Genomic DNA, 18831 nt, shown 5'->3' on the forward strand with positions numbered 1-18831 from the left:
GCTTCTTGGTAACCTTGTGACTTTCCCTGATCTAAGCGTGAGTCATGTGCTTCCAGTAGTATAGATCTCTACTACTATTCACACCTACTCATACTCGTCCCAAGTATTGTCTCGTAGTCCCCAAGTCCTAAAATCACCAAACAATTTAACACATACGAATGTGTTCAATTAATCATAAAAAATTTCCTAGACTCTACTAGGACTTCTTCCATGCGTATCTTCAATCATCAATTCTACTTCAACTCGGTTGGTGATGGAAATTCCAGACGATGGGACAACTTCAAGAATTACACCAATCGTTCCACCATCCTGCCAAGCGAAGGTGTACCTCAGACGTACCGTACTCCCCTAAATGTTCCGTTATTTTATCAAACATATTCTAAAGGCAAGATACCACTCTTAAGATATCTTCTGATAGGTGTCATTCAGTATCATAAGCCTTTCATTTCCTCCATTTACTCAATTCTCTACGAGTCTCCACCGTAACGTTTTGTACACCCAAGCAGACGTTCGGTGTACCGGGCGAGAATTTAAGATAAGAAAGCTTTATTTACGATAGATATATAAATCTCCTTATCACTCCGAAACGTTTACATGCTAGTTCTAATACCGTATTCGTACGCTTAGAATCCTAAACACATAAGGTTTCCAGATCTGGTCGGCAACAGACCATAGATCCGAACAAATAATATCATATATGGCAAACATATAACATTTAGCACATAAAAGCATTTTAGACAACTTTCCTAAAATATACTAGTGCTCGTGTCTTAAAATATGGTAGACACTCATCTCACAATCATCGCTTAGCATTCTAAGTTTAAGTCTAGAAATCCTACAAATTCCTAGTTCGCTTAAACTAACGCTCTGATACCAACTGTGACATCCCCAAAATCACGGCCAGAAAAGACCGATTTGTTTATGCTTTGTTTTATAAATCAGAGTAATCTTTTAAAGAAAACAGTTGCGGAATTTGTTCCCAAAACAAAACGTGATAAGAATTTATCAAAGCATTTCTTTAAATAAATGTATTTTCATTAAATAACAAAATCTCAGGATGTCATGTTCCGATACAGACCAAAAGCATAAACAGTATAAAATAGACCTTACAACAGTCATTTATAACTACTGATCTATAATCCAAAATCTCTCGTCAAGTCCACCAACTTATACTCTTTTGCCATTACCTGTAATGCAAAGAAAACTGAGTGGGTCAGGCTTGGGAGCCTGGTGAGCGTATAGGGTTTTCAACCCACAATAATATAATTATTATATTTAATCATCAAACAATCAACCCAATTACCCATCCCCATTATCTTCATTTAATCTTCCCTAAAGATATTATCCTAAGGGTCATCTCTTATATCATATTTACTTCTCATCTCCTTACATCTTATTTCCTTATATGTTTGTTCCTAAGAACTTTTCCTAAGGATCATCGCCTACATCGCATAGACAATACTAATTCGGGGATCAGTCCCTCAATATGTGTCTAGTAAGGGTTAGGGTATCATCGCATGATTACGCAGCCACAACATCGTCTGGACTCGAAAATCATAATAAGGGTTAGACTATCATCACATGAATACGCAGCCACAACATCGCCTGGACTCGTAATTCATAATAAGGGTTAGACTATCATCGCATGAATACGCAGCCACAACATCGCCTGGACTCGTAATTCATAATAAGGGTTAGATTATCATCGCATGAATACGCAGCCACAACATCGCCTGGACTCGTAATTCATCACCTATCTATCATCACCTAATTATCCTCACCATTATATCCTCACCTATCTCTTATCACATTATTTCATCACACACCAACTATTTCATCTACCCATGTTCTACCCAACATATTCGTAGATATAAATTAGATATACAGTTTAAAACTATTTAAAAACTCGTATAAAACATTCATTCAACATCCATCTCAAGTAAAAAAACAATGTATAAACACATAGCACGTATTTCATAGCAAATACTTCATATCTATGTGTTAGAAGAAAGTAACTACACACTCACCCAAATCATATACTTAATACATTCAAACAAATACTTGTATTAAAATCGTGTTTATGAAAGGGACTATACACTCACTTGATTAGACGATTCTCTGACAGCACTACGGCTCGTAAAGTAGTATTCTTCGGTAAAACTGGAAGATCTTCACACACCGAGCTTCTCGCGGGCAGAGCTTCGGCTCAGAAGCCCTTTTCTTCTCGGGATCTTCGGGCTTTGGGACTTGCTTCGTGTCTCGGGATGATACCGGGGCTTCGGGGAGGTTAAAATAGGGCTTAGATAGGGTATCGGGACTGGGAGAGAAGAGATAGAGCAACCAAAATCGGCTGACCCTCGATTTCTATTTATAGGGTCATTTTTCAGCTCTCACGTCGTGACTTTTAAGTTCTCACGTCTCAAATTCAATAGTCATCAGGTGTGTCATCGCCACTTGCGTCTGTCAGGCTCCAGAAGTCATAAATACTGAGTTCACATCGTGAACATTGTATTCACGTCGTGAACTCTAACAGTTTTGGGGTTTCGCGCCCCGAACTTCAGAAATTCATAACTTTCGCATACGAACTCCGTTTTCGACGTTCTTTATATCCACGCGTAGGTGAGATTGTGATCTACAACTCTCGTTTAGACTCCGTTGGATAATTTTGAATTTAATTTTAATATATTATTAATATATTATTTTTAGTAGGCCGGGACAGGAAAACTCCGTTCGAAATTCATAACTCCTTCATCTGAACTCCGTTTTCGTCTGTCTTTTTATCGTTGGACTACTATTGATGAGATCTTCAATTCTCATTTAGAAAGTTTTGGCTAAATATCGCTCGACCTCAATCTCGAGTTTCGGGGTGTATACTGTTAATGCTGAAACTTCGAAAAATCATAACTTCCTCATACGACGTCAGATTTAGACGTTCTTTTTATGCATGCTCTCGGTTTAACATATTCTATGACTTTCATTTAGATTGCAAAGGCCAAATATCGCTCTAACATAAATTCACTATTTACGTCGCGCTGTGTCGTGCCGGTTTTGTCGCGAATCTTCGACATGTCATAACTTCTTCGTTATAACTCGGATTTCGGCGTTCTTTATATTTTCGGAAACCTTGAGACATATACTACAGCTTGGTTGAGATTAATCCTTCTAAATAATCTTCCATCAAAAAGTCATTTTTGATGCTTATTGTCTCTAAATTAACTAGCTCGGATCTACGGGCGTTACAATTATTTCCCCCTTAGGATGATTACGTCCCGGAATCATCAACGAAATAGGACTTGTATAATGATTCCATACGTTATCTCTTCATCCTAGGTAATAACTGTAAGTTCTCTGTTTCCTCGAAAGAGTATCTAACTCTTGGACTTCTCGATAGCAGGTAGTGCTCAATCCTGCATCTGCTCTTCGTACTATGTTGGACTTTCAATCGTAACCTTCGAGTTACAAAATAAATCCTTATAGAGGACTCCTTCTTCTTCTTAGGATAAATACTTTCATTTATCTATTGTAACAGACCGATGGGTCGTGTTCTAATGACCTCTCATCATATGATGCAACGCTTAGACTCAAGTATCTTAAAGTCAAATTCCAGAATGGAATATACCTTCCTTCATATTCTAATGTGATATAATCACATTTTTACATGTAGCATTTCTAGCTACAAGCTTCCTTAACAACGAGCGCGATGCTATCGATCGCATTGATTTCAATCTTCTGACTTGAGTCAGATGCTACCTCGAACTTGGTTCTATGCACCACCACGTAACAAACTCATCGTAGTCGGACTCAATATGATATGACCGCTAGGGTCAGAATATCAATCATCTTCTTAGTCACTACCGAAACAATGGTAACGACATACTTGAATAAAACGAGACCAATCACTAGCTTCTTGGTAACCTTGTGACTTTCCCTGATCTAAGCGTGAGTCATGTGCTTCCAGTAGTATAGATCTCTACTACTATTCACACCTACTCATACTCGTCCCAAGTATTGTCTCGTAGTCCCCAAGTCCTAAAATCACCAAACAATTTAACACATACGAATGTGTTCAATTAATCATAAAAAATTTCCTAGACTCTACTAGGACTTCTTCCATGCGTATCTTCAATCATCAATTCTACTTCAACTCGGTTGGTGATGGAAATTCCAGACGATGGGACAACTTCAAGAATTACACCAATCGTTCCACCATCCTGCCAAGCGAAGGTGTACCTCAGACGTACCGTACTCCCCTAAACGTTCCGTTATTTTATCAAACATATTCTAAAGGCAAGATACCACTCTTAAGATATCTTCTGATAGGTGTCATTCAGTATCATAAGCCTTTCATTTCCTCCATTTACTCAATTCTCTACGAGTCTCCACCATAACGTTTTGTACACCCAAGCAGACGTTCGGTGTACCGGGCGAGAATTTAAGATAAGAAAGCTTTATTTACGATAGATATATAAATCTCCTTATCACTCCGAAACGTTTACATGCTAGTTCTAATACCGTATTCGTACGCTTAGAATCCTAAACACATAAGGTTTCCAGATCTGGTCGGCAACAGACCATAGATCCGAACAAATAATATCATATATGGCAAACATATAACATTTAGCACATAAAAGCATTTTAGACAACTTTCCTAAAATATACTAGTGCTCGTGTCTTAAAATATGGTAGACACTCATCTCACAATCATCGCTTAGCATTCTAAGTTTAAGTCTAGAAATCCTACAAATTCCTAGTTCGCTTAAACTAACGCTCTGATACCAACTGTGACATCCCCAAAATCACGGCCAGAAAAGACCGATTTGTTTATGCTTTGTTTTATAAATCAGAGTAATCTTTTAAAGAAAACAGTTGCGGAATTTGTTCCCAAAACAAAACGTGATAAGAATTTATCAAAGCATTTCTTTAAATAAATGTATTTTCATTAAATAACAAAATCTCAGGATGTCATGTTCCGATACAGACCAAAAGCATAAACAGTATAAAATAGACCTTACAACAGTCATTTATAACTACTGATCTATAATCCAAAATCTCTCGTCAAGTCCACCAACTTATACTCTTTTGCCATTACCTGTAATGCAAAGAAAACTGAGTGGGTCAGGCTTGGGAGCCTGGTGAGCGTATAGGGTTTTCAACCCACAATAATATAATTATTATATTTAATCATCAAACAATCAACCCAATTACCCATCCCCATTATCTTCATTTAATCTTCCCTAAAGATATTATCCTAAGGGTCATCTCTTATATCATATTTACTTCTCATCTCCTTACATCTTATTTCCTTATATGTTTGTTCCTAAGAACTTTTCCTAAGGATCATCGCCTACATCGCATAGACAATACTAATTCGGGGATCACTCCCTCAATATGTGTCTAGTAAGGGTTAGGGTATCATCGCATGATTACGCAGCCACAACATCGCCTGGACTCGTAAATCATAATAAGGGTTAGACTATCATCACATGAATACGCAGCCACAACATCGCCTGGACTCGTAATTCATAATAAGGGTTAGACTATCATCGCATGAATACACAGCCACAACATCGTCTGGACTCGTAATTCATAATAAGGGTTAGATTATCTTCCCATGAATACGCAGCCACAACATCGCCTGGACTCGTAATTCATCACCTATCTATCATCACCTAATTATCCTCACCATTATATCCTCACCTATCTCTTATCACATTATTTCATCACACACCAACTATTTCATCTACCCATGTTCTACCCAACATATTCGTAGATATAAATTAGATATACAGTTTAAAACTATTTAAAAACTCGTATAAAACATTCATTCAACATCCATCTCAAGTAAAAAAACAATGTATAAACACATAGCACGTATTTCATAGCAAATACTTCATATCTATGTGTTAGAAGAAAGTAACTACACACTCACCCAAAACATATACTCAATACATTCAAACAAATACTTGTATTAAAATCGTGTTTATGAAAGGGACTATACACTCACTTGATTAGACGATTCTCTGACAGCACTACGGCTCGTAAAGTAGTATTCTTCGGTAAATCTGGAAGATCTTCACACACCGGGCTTCTCGCGGGCAGAGCTTCGGCTCAGAAGCCCTTTTCTTCTCGGGATCTTCGGGCTTCGGGACTTGCTTCGTGTCTCGGGATGATACCGGGGCTTCAGGGAGGTTAAAATAGGGCTTAGATAGGGTATCGGGACTGGGAGAGAAGAGATAGAGCAACCAAAATCGGCTGACCCTCAATTTCTATTTATAGGGTCATTTTTCATCTCTCACGTCGTGACTTTTAAGTTCTCACGTCGTGAATTCAATAGTCATCAGGTGCGTCATCGCCACTTGCGTCTGTCAGGCTCCAGAAGTCATAAATACTGAGTTCACGTCGTGAACACTGTATTCACGTCGTGAACTCTAACAGTTTTGGGGTTTCGCGCCCCGAACTTCAGAAATTCATAACTTTCGCATACGAACTCCGTTTTCGACGTTCTTTATATCCACGCGTAGGTGAGATTATGATCTACAACTCTCGTTTAGACTCCGTTGGATAATTTTGAATTTAATTTTAATATATTATTAATATATTATTTTTAGTAGGCCGGGACAGGAAAACTCCGTTCGAAATTCATAACTCCTTCATCTGAACTCCGTTTTCGTCTGTATTTTTATCGTTGGACTACTATTGATGAGATCTTCAATTCTCATTTAGAAAGTTTTGGCTAAATATCGCTCGACCTCAATCTCGAGTTTCGGGGTGTATACTGTTAATGCTGAAACTTCGAAAAATCATAACTTCCTCATACGACGTCAGATTTAGACGTTCTTTTTATGCATGCTCTCGGTTTAACATATTCTATGACTTTCATTTAGATTGCAAAGGCCAAATATCGCTCTAACATAAATTCACTATTTACGTCGCGCTGTGTCGTGCCGGTTCTGTCGCGAAACTTCGACATGTCATAACTTCTTCGTTATAACTCGGATTTCGGCGTTCTTTATATTTTCGGAAACCTTGAGACATATACTACAACTTGGTTGAGATTAATCCTTCTAAATAATCTTCCATCAAAAAGTCATTTTTGATGCTTATCGTCTCTAAATTGACTAGCCCGGATCTACGGGCGTTACAATTATTTCCCCCTTAGGATGATTACGTCCCGGAATCATCAACGAAATAGGACTTGTATAATGATTCCATACGTTATCTCTTCATCCTAGGTAATAACTGTAAGTTCTATGTTTCCTCGAAAGAGTATCTAACTCTTGGACTTCTCGATAGCAGGTAGTGCTCAATCCTGCATCTGCTCTTCGTACTATGTTGGACTTTCAATCGTAACCTTCGAGTTACAAAATAAATCCTTATAGAGGACTCCTTCTTCTTCTTAGGATAAATACTTTCATTTATCTATTGTAACAGACCGATGGGTCGTGTTCTAATGACCTCTCTTCGTATGATGCAACGCTTAGACTCAAGTCTCTTAAAGTCAAATTCCAGAATGGAATATACCTTCCTTCATATTCTAATGTGGTTTTTACACCTAACCCTAAAGATCAATTCCTTTGCCTTTATTTACTTGCACCCAAACTAAAATCAGAAGGAGACATTAGGGAGTAAGTCGAAGAGAGCATCAAAGATCAACTATCTCAGGTGAAGGAAGAACTGTCGGCGACGAAGCATCTTCGAAATGTATTCTCCCTTCTTCTTCGGCATGCTTTTCTTTCAACCCTTCTTCGCTTACGCCTATATGATAATCAGGAAGGAGTGACTGGCGACCAAGGCGAAGGAAGCACTATCGGCGACAAAGCATCACAGAAAAGTATTATTCCCTTTTCTCCAACCTGCTTTTCTTTCCATCATGTTTCACCGATTTGTTTGTATTCATGCTACTAAAATGTCATAGCTTCTAATTCCATAATTTCTAGAATAAAGTTTCCATTTGATGTTCATGATTTCAATTTCAAGCAAAGCAACTTATATGTTTTGGTATATCACTTCTAATTATACATACAAAGCAACTCATGGTGGAAAAATATGTCGGTACATTCTAGTGTTGGGTTTTATTTAAAAACTAGTTTCAAAAACTACAAATAATGGCAAACGGAAAATTTGAGTTTTATAAGTAACATAAACATTTTATCACCCACCAAGGATCATCTTGCAAGTAGTAGAAAGATTTAAAGCACAACCATAGAAAGAAGAAAAAGCAACAACCTTTGATGAACTTTGGGTCCTCTAGGGGAGGCTTGAATGTTGAAGAAGATGGATGAACTTTAGGACACCAACAATTGATCAACTTGATGTAATGCTAGTTACAACTCTTAAGTTTTAAGTCAAAACAAAGGTATGAATTAAAGAGAGAATGCAAGTAACTTCTAACTCTTCAATACTTGCAAGAAGGTAAGAGAGTGAGAGGGATGAGAGGATTTCGGCCAAAAATGATGCAAGAGAGTGTCTTGCAAATGAAAGCCTCTAAAGCCTTCATAAAGCAAGAATATTACCCACAAGTCCTTAACCCATTAAGCACTCTATGCACCTAAGGCTACTTGTATCCCAATGCTTGCACCTTACCCATTTCTTTTTAATAAACAAATCAAAAGACCATAACTCTCTTAACTAAAAGAGTTTTGGCCATATATATATATATATATATATATATATATATATATATATATATATATATATATATATATATATATATAAAATATGGATAACTTATATTTTATAAAACCTAAGTTTATAAAATATAAACTTTGTCTTTTGCTAAAAGACAAAAGGTTTCAACTAGTCCAAAATGTTGTGCATGACTTATTAATTCATACCGTATGAAATAATGTGTTACTTGTATTGTAAAATAATTATTCCCATGAAATAAATATTTTTCCAATTTATTATAAGAGTTTATGAATATTTATTAAAATCAATTTCTAATAAATAATCAATTGTATCAAGTTGTTGTTAGTGTGACCCTTAGTATCATATGTTATTTAGCAATATCATTTTAATATGACTCTTGAGCATACTTGATCTTTCATCTAGTACAAAGAATGTTTAGTTTTAGTTAATGAGTATATAAAACTGTCATATGTTTTATAATTACATATACAAAGCTAATAACTTTAGCTTTGGTGCCACAATACATGGATTTGGTTTTAGCTTTTAGCCATCTCCACTTCCATACGGTGGTCATTGTGTTTTGGTAGAGTATAAGTATTTAATTCACTAATCTGTATTTTTTTGTTACAATTGATCTTAATATGTGTGTTATATTTGTTGAAATATGTTATTTATCAGCTTATTGTATGAATGTCTGATGTGATTGCTAAGATAATGTTAAAAATTTTATATTCATTGTCATACAAATTGTTTATTCTTTTAACAGAAGTCTAAATCGAGGTTATGAAACTTGTTGCGCGAGAGCATGGTGGAGATGGTTGGGAGTTCCCCAAAATACCACATACCATACATAACATTACGGGTCTATTTCAACCCCAAGAGGATTCTATAGGCCAAATCATAATCTTACTCCCTGCCATGGGCCAAAGCATGATCTTTACTTGTACAAGTGTTAGGGCTAGATCCTGGTCTTCTATACAATTGTGAGGGGTCAAACCCTGGATTTTCATGCAAATGGTAAGGACCAAACCCTGGTTTTCGATGAAAGTGTCACAAAGACAACCAATATCTTACATAGTATAATAAGAAAACTCACCTCGCAACACAGTCAACAACTAACCAACTCACACAACCAAGAAATGGGTACTACCCACCACCTACCGAATCATACAAGGTAAACCCTTAGTCTACCTTCCAAAACTAGCATTTTTACCAAAAGTCAAAACTGGTCAAAAGTCAACGGTCAAAGTCAGCGTCAGTTAACCTCCACATCGTGGGACCTTCTTAACAAAACAGTCATAGTCGAGCCATCCACCACGTCATGGCAAGCATGACAATATGTTGTGGAAACTAGATAAAAACTGCTTAATGGATTAAGCTCTCATCAAGTTAATACAAGAGCTCCAAAGCTTAGATCTGATCCCCCTCAAGGTTTAGATGGATAAAGTTTCCAACTTTATCCATTAATATCACCCAATAAGTCCAAATATCTAATGCTAAGATCTTAATGGTTGCACCAATTGCATGAAAACTACACAAATTCATGCAAGGCCACTTTCTAACCAACACCATTGTCTAAAAGCTAGATAATGCACTCAAATGCTCTGGAGTTCACCCAAACTCCAAAGACAAGAAGATTGGGACTAAAAAGCTCATAAAATAACCTAATATGTGATCTAAAGATATAATGAAAAAGGTTGAGACTTTATACCTGCTCAAGGTCATAAATGAGATAAAGAAGCTAGATCCAAGCCAAATCCAAGATTCCAATCCTCAAGATGGACTCTGTCTTCTTCCAAGCTTCACAAAATGGCTTCAAACGCTCAAAACATACACAAAGAGGCTAGGGTTTGGGTAGGGGTTATTCTCAGATGATGTAGGTTGTCAAATGAGGCAACCCTAGGAGTTATTGTCTTTAAATAAGGCACTAATCTCGGAATCTAGGCTTTTAAACCCTAGATGCCTCCACGTCTTGGCCAAGATATTGCCACGACATGGTAATTTACAAATGCGCGTTTTTCGGAACCGGGATGCCATGTCGTGGTCAATCTATCACCATGTTGTGGGCTAGGAAAAAATCCCAACACTTAATAAATGAGATTAAATTCAAAAGAACCAAACCAGGTAACAAGTATTACAATTTGTTGTTTGTGAAACTTTCATGAATAAAAAATAATTAACATAACTAATTGAAAATCTTGTTACTCAAAGTAGGAATGTAACTCCCAAGTTTTCATACCAAGTGCACCCCAAAAACTTCATTTCTCATTTAAAATTTATATATAATTTTGGTGTACATCGGTACTGTGGTATACAAGAAGTTATCACAATGATCATACTGGCCTCAAGTACAGGATCGAGTCAGACGTCAAAATAATCTACCTGCAAGATAAATCATCATAAAAACATAAGCCTCACGGCTTAGTGAATAACAACTACAATAATATAATCACATATATCGAAATCAAGTAATCATCACTAATATGTAAAAAAAAATTACAACAATTACTGGTATTCTCATAATCTCTTATCGGTTCTAATAATAATCAGCTTCTCAATAATGATTTAGTACTCACTAACTCTCTATCTTTTTGTAATTTATCTCTCGGTAATGATTTCTCTCTCTATCTCCCTATCGTAATCAATCTCTCCCCCATGATCAATCTCTGAATCATGACCTCTCTCAATCATGATCAGTTGCTTATTCAAGATCTCTCTCTCTCTCTCTCTCTCTCTCTCTCTCTCTCTCTCTTTATCTATCATGATCTATCTCTTTTAGTGTTAACAAATCCCTCTACCAAGATCTATCGCTCTCAAATTAATCACTCTCTCTATAATTGTCTATCTCTCTCAATGGAAATTAATCTCTCAATAAAGATATATCTCTATCATAATCTATTTATCAATCGAGATTAATCTGTCAATTATAATCTATATATCAATATGCTCAATTCCTCATTCGTGATCTCGATAAAATCTATTACTCAGTAATGAATAGTTTCTCCATAATAATAAATGTCTCAACAATAATCAATCATTTAGATCTCTATATAATTCAAATATAGTATATCACAATATCATATATATATATATATATATATATATATATATATATATATATATATATATCACGAATCTAATACAAACAATTACTCACAAATGACTTATCTTTCAATGTGATCTACTTCTCGATTATAATTTTTCTCAATCAGAATTTATCTCATCAGGGATTTATTTCATTTATAATCTATCTTTCAATTAATAATCTATCTCTCAATCAAGATCAGTCTTTTAATCAAATTGTAACACCTATTCATCAAATACAAGTTCCTCAAACCCTATCACGGCTCATTACTAGTTATACCCAATGACCTCTTGTCACAATAATAATCAAATCTTATAATATGATCACAATAGGTTTAACTCGTAAGCCATTAGCACATTCTCTCATAACTAGCATTTCTCAAATATTAGGGTTTATAACCTTACAGTCTCGAGTAAATATTTAGACGTAAGATTTTCTCACAACCTCACTAACGAGTCTGTAATAACGCCATATCACGAATACCCATAACATATACTCAGGTCTATCAAATCTCAATATCTATCACATATCATAATTACAAATTAACGGGGTAAAATATACCTCAACGAATCACATACTCAACCTCGTATCTCTCGTACAACGGTATATCTCCTACGTCATAATCTCCTGAGAACGATTCATGAGCAGCATCTCCGATCGAATGTGTCAAAATCTATCAAATGACACAAAATGTTCATATTTATAATCTGAGCATGCCACGCTGTAACGCCCGCATTTCCTGCTAGATTATTCGTAGTCTATAATCACTTTGGTTAACTATTGTAATCATTATATGAATGAATAAGAAAGGATCAATCATATAATTATGTGCTTATGTGTTATACGGTATTTTATAAGTATTTAATAATTAAATAAATAAGATTAAAATACACGTCGAAAATAAAAGGTTAGTTAGGACAAATAATCTTAACCTAGTTGTAGTATACATAATATGGATTCCGGAGATATATGGAACGTTCGAATCCGACTTAGAACGAAGAAGTTATGCTTCTTAGAAGTTTCATGGTTAAACTGGCACGCCTCTGCATATCGTAAAAAGGGAAATTTTGATAAATTACCTTTTTAGCCTAAGTAATCTAAACAAAATTCATAGTAGTCGTTAAACCGAGAGCGTGCATATAGAGAACGTCAAAATCGGACTTCGTATAAGGATGTTATGATTTTTCTAAGTTTCAGCGCAGCAGTGTGCAACACTGATATAGAAATTTAGAACGGTTGATTGTTAGAAAAATAGTCAACACAAGAGTTGAAGATCTCTTCCATACTTATCCTTCGATATAAATACAGTCGAGAACGGATATCGTATGAGAGGGTTATGATATTTACACAGACTTTAACAGTCTAAGCCTGTAAAAATATAACTTTAAAACTAAACTAAAAATTAGCCGATGGAGTCTAAATGAAAGTTGTAGATCTCGTCGATAGTTACATGTGGATATAGCACTCATAAAAATAGAGTTCATATGAGCAATTTACGGATTTTTTAAGAAATTAGAAATTTCCGAACACAGTCGCGCGCACCGACCAGATGCGTGGCGCGCACTAACACACCACCCAAATCATGATACGTGGCACCATATGAAAGTGACACGTCACCGCCTTCGACCACATGTACGACACGCAGGGAACACAGTGTGTGGTGCACACTCATTTTTTGCCTATAAATTGATGTGATTTTCAGCTTAATCCTCACCCCGTCACTCAAATTCTCTCTGAATCTCTTCGATATTTTTAGCCCTTTTACCCTCTAGTCCCCGACTACTTTACTGAACCCCTGCGGTGACTGATATCTGGAGAATAGAAGCTCTCGGGTCAGATTTATGCCCGCATATTTCCTGGTTTTCGTTAGATTAATCTGTAAGTCAAGCTACGCTTATTTATTTTAAGTGTAACTTTTAATTATAGACATAGTCGTTATTATGAACCTATAATTAACATTTATCAGTGATTCCAAGTTATTATACTGATTAATATACTTATGTGAGTGATGTCTAGGCTGGATTTAATGAGGTGTTTAAAGTGGGATTTCCAAACAGTATACTATGTACCAAACGGACCCTACCTTTGATATGATCCTACCTGGTTATTCTTTACTTGATAGATCTTGATGTAGACATTGAGATTATTGAGGAATCTAGACTATCATTAATTAGTCGCCAGGATTATGAAACTAGACTAAGACTTAGTGCCTTATACGTTTAGGTCTTTGAGAAGTGTTAAGGTGAAGCGCTTCCCTAACCTCGAGTCACCTATTTTTCTCAGTAAGTGCTTAGTTACTTTTAAGAACATAATTTAGTAAAAATATTGGTTAAATACTAATTTTTTTAATATAAGTCTGGATTAGTATAATAGGACTTGTATAAGGTGTTTAGTTCCTAATAAGTTGTATATTGATTAGGTATCATTATGGGGTAGAGTGTGAGATCAAAACGGACTGTCATAATCCTCCTCTTTCTTGGATGACTAGAAATGATGGTTCCAGATCAGACAACTGGCAGGTATGTCTGAGTCATCGAACATAGTAGATGACAACACTTGACTATTCTAGGTCGTCTAGTGAATTACGTTGCTAGTGTGGACTTATAACCCACATACGTAGATAAAATATTTATCAATAACTCTGAATATTGGTTGCTTTTATATGAATTACACTAGCCATGGACTCCCCTAGACGTGTAGTCAACTAGATACTGAAATGGTTTATCAGGTAGGGTGATTCCTCCAGATAATCTTTGACTTAGGATTTGTGAGAATCAGTTGGGGTGGGTAGAATGCCTTTGAGGATATTTATGTCAGATTTCATATACCTATATTATATGTTAATGATTGTTCTTGCAGAAATAATATTATGATTTCATTACAAGAAAAACGCGATTTTGCTAAGGAAGGTCGCTATGGAACGTATTTTGGTTGTTAATCTGCAATGGATCGTGCTATGGAATGTTGTTCCATAGCAATGTTGCTACCACATTGTCTACGGATTTTATTTCTGGTAGCGAGAATGGGACTTGCTAGGGAAAATGCTACCGACCCTATATCCGTTGGTATTATGCTACCGATATTTCTATGGAAAAAAATTCGTAGCAATTTTTCAATGACATTTGTTACGGAATTACTTTCCGTTGTACTGCTGCTAAGGAATTAATTATCGTGGTTACTATGCAATGGAGTTTGTGACGGAAACCAATTCCATAGTTGATTTGCAATGGAAGTACCATTCGTCGGTATTTGCTAGGGAATTCTACAATGGAATTTGATTTCGTTTGCTTGTTTTGCTATGGAATAAAAAGCCTAGCTAATTTGTGATGGCATTTGTTATGAAATTATATTCCATAGCAACGTTGATAAGGACTATACACTATATAATTTCACTTTTTTGAATGACATTTTGGAAAGGTCAGATATATACTTGTTGTTTATCCGGATATTACGTGCCTATATGAAAAATGGTAAAACACTTAACTATACTTCATCACCAAAATAACATAGGTTTTAACTATACTTCATCCTACTCAAACAACATAGCAAGAAAAAATGACTAAAATGCCCTTTTAACAGAATGATGTAAACATAAACCCAAAATAAAATTATATACAACTTCATATACAATACAATATGAACACTAATATTCAAAGCCCGATCTATTATCAACCATTTATATTTTTAAGAAATATACAAAACCTACCATACTCTATATACCAACGACAAACCATGTAGTATCTTTGTCGATCCTCATCCTCTTCATGGCCTATCGCAAATTCCCCTTTAACAGAATGATGTGGGTGTTCACATTGGAATGTGATGTCCTTCGTTGTAAGTATATGAACAACATCAACAGCCCGCAACAACTCTTTGGCACTATCAACAACACCCGTGTACTCCCCATCATCCGGAACTGCCCAGCCAAAATAGGCATCAAGTAATTGTAAACCTACACATTAAAATAACCATCAATTAATCCAATGTATCCTTTTCAACACAACAGTAAATATTATACAACACAACACAGATAAATACTAACCCCAAACTACAAACATGCATTAATTAACTATATATAAAATTTAATTTACATATATACCATACATACCTTCATCACATTGATGAGGCCCTCTTGAAATGTAGATCATTCCAAGCAAATAAATTGCCTCAAGATGATCTTCATCTGATGCTTGTCTCAACAAAGTCAATCCTAAATGAAAATTGCCATACTAAAAACACTCATCCTGTTGACAGAATAACAATATCAATATATAACATCAATGACACTAAATATTAATAAATGGTATAGATTACATATATATACTGAAACTACACATACAATTCCTTGTCTGAACATGGCTTCAATGTTATTATGCAATGCACATGTGCGTATAAATAAATCAGCTTTCATATTTTTGGGACCCATTCCTTTAAACATGACAATGCATGTTGTTCTGTACACTTGAGGATCACGCCCCGCTTCATACATCTTCTTTGAACTTCAAAAATTTAAATACACAGTAAATAACAAATAAATAAAGTTGTATTTCATCAAATATACATTCATTAGTTGATGTTTATTGAGAATTACCAAAGTCTTGCAGAGACGATGTCTTTCGCAGATTTTGCCCCTAATACTACAAATATCCGACTCAAAATCTCTAGTGGGAGAGCATCTAACGAACGGCGACTTCTAGTATTCGACATTCTACTTACAAAATACACATTGGAGTAGTTGATTTCAATTTTTTTTAAATTAAGCGTAACTATGAAAGACAGTGTAACAGGGTATGGAAAAAAACTTACTTTATGATGATCTGGTCGCGAGGAGTACAGGAGTCTCGATTATCGGAGAAAATCGTTTTTAAGAACGATTATCCTTCGACGATTTGGGGGTTTTAGTGTTTGTATGCAGATTTATCGTCCGGAAAAGTTGAGATGTTCTGAATGGTTGAAGAACTGAAACGCCGACATGACGTCAGAGGTATGATGGCGCCTTAACGATTTAGAGTGCAAAAAGACCAAATTGCCCTTGAAATCATTCCAAATATATGAATACTAAGGGTATTTGTGTCAAAACACATTATTCAAATATTATAACCTTTTATAGCTAGGTAATAGTGGACTTTTGAATATTGAAATGAAAAAGACAAAAATAACATATATATCATAATCAATAATGTAATACATTTATATTAACATTTCACCAAATTACTAGTATATATTCATGTATTAATATATATATATTAAAAGTGGAACAAGATTTTAACAGTAAACTTTTTTACTTTAGATTTTAGACACAATAGTTTTCTTTTGTTGCTACTTTTAGTCCCTATGTTTATAGTAACTTTTTTTACTTTGATTTTAGCCACAATAGTTTTTCTTTGTTGCCACTTTTAGTCTCTATGTTTATACCTTTACAATTTTACCCCATGCAAAGCATGGGTTCTCCACTAGTTGATATTAAAACAAATTACCAAATCCAAAATAAAATACATTTATGTATTGATATTAAACCAAATTACAAATTAATACATATTAGCATTTAATCAAATTACAAGTATGTATTCATGTATTGATATTAAATCAAATTGGTAAGAAATGGTTTGAATGATATTTTTTTGAATTGGTAATATATTTTGTTTGTTTTATTGTATTTTATATGTATTTAATACTAGGAAAGAACAAAAATTTGCTACATACAACTATAATCACAATACAATATAAATACTAATATTGAAAGTCCAAAACACATTATTCAAACATCATTCAACCTCATTCCAAACGTTTACTCTTTTAGTCCCTTATTAACAACACAACATGTTTACTAATAAAGTAACAACATCAAGTAATTACTTATCAAGTAAATTACTATATATTCGTATATTAAACCAAAAGAATGTACATAGCATTAATTGTCATAATATGAAAGTACATATCAATAAACTACTCATAAATTATACCTAACTCCCTAGAAAACCGAACAAAACAAGCATCCCACAAACAAATTTCACACCTAAACACCCATTTGTATCCATTCACAAAATCGTCTGACACACTAATCACATACTTATGCATTACACAAGTTCTATGGAAGCCATGGAAGTGTTCATGTTTCCTCCCCTCCCTATTTAAGTGGAGATGAACCTTAGAACAAGTTGCTCTAAGATTCCACTTACCTTTTGCTCTGCGGTAAGCATTGTTCAACATGTCCAAAGCTTCCTGCTTCCTATGTCTCCCTTCAGCCATCAGCATCATTCCGAGGACAAATGTTGAATCCAAATGTCCCAATGCAGATGCTTCTTCAAGCATCGTTTTCCCTTCATGATCAGCTTCTAAGAAAAATAACTTCATCTGAAAAAAACATTAAACGCATAATTTCTAGTTAAGGTTATGCAAAACAAGAAACAAATTAATTAATACTATATATATATATATATATATATATATATATATATATATATATATATATATATATATATATATAACAACGTACCAATCCATTCCTGAACAAAATATTTGGGTTTCTCATCTCTATGCATTTGTTGACAACTGCATGTTTCTGGTCAGACCAACCACGAAATCGTAATCCATCTAACTTCATATGTTTATATACTTCATCCGTTTTCCTGCCTCGTTGAAGAATCTGCAACTGCAAACGAAACACAATATTCGCTCCATAATGTAAAGACAACTCAAATACACTTGTGAAATAGAATGATCGAAGACAAAACTTACACACTCTTCATCCTGAAAGCCTTGACTGCTGAAATTTTTCCCAAGTTGACTATTATTTTCTCCATCACTTCCAATGGCATGTCTGTTAGCGATTTCCTTTGATTTCTTGATTGCATCTTCGAAGAAGTACTGGCTTCCATAATAATAAACCTTCACTAAGATAATGATTCTGTGAAAATGATTTTAGGGTTATTTTACTGTCGAAATTTTGAAATTGGGGTTGTTTGCAAGTGACTGAAATAAGACTGAAGAACTGAAACAACGTGTTCCATCAGAAAACATTATGGTGCCTAAAATATGTTCCATTATAAAATGACCAAATTGTCCTCATACATACAATGACTCATATTTAATTAGTAAGGGTAGTTTTGTCAAAAGTC

This window comes from Lactuca virosa, chromosome 9 (genome assembly GCF_052849685.1).
Source record: "Lactuca virosa cultivar CGN04683 chromosome 9, Lactuca_virosa_CGN04683_v6, whole genome shotgun sequence".
NCBI classification, from domain to species: Eukaryota; Viridiplantae; Streptophyta; class Magnoliopsida; order Asterales; family Asteraceae; genus Lactuca; species Lactuca virosa.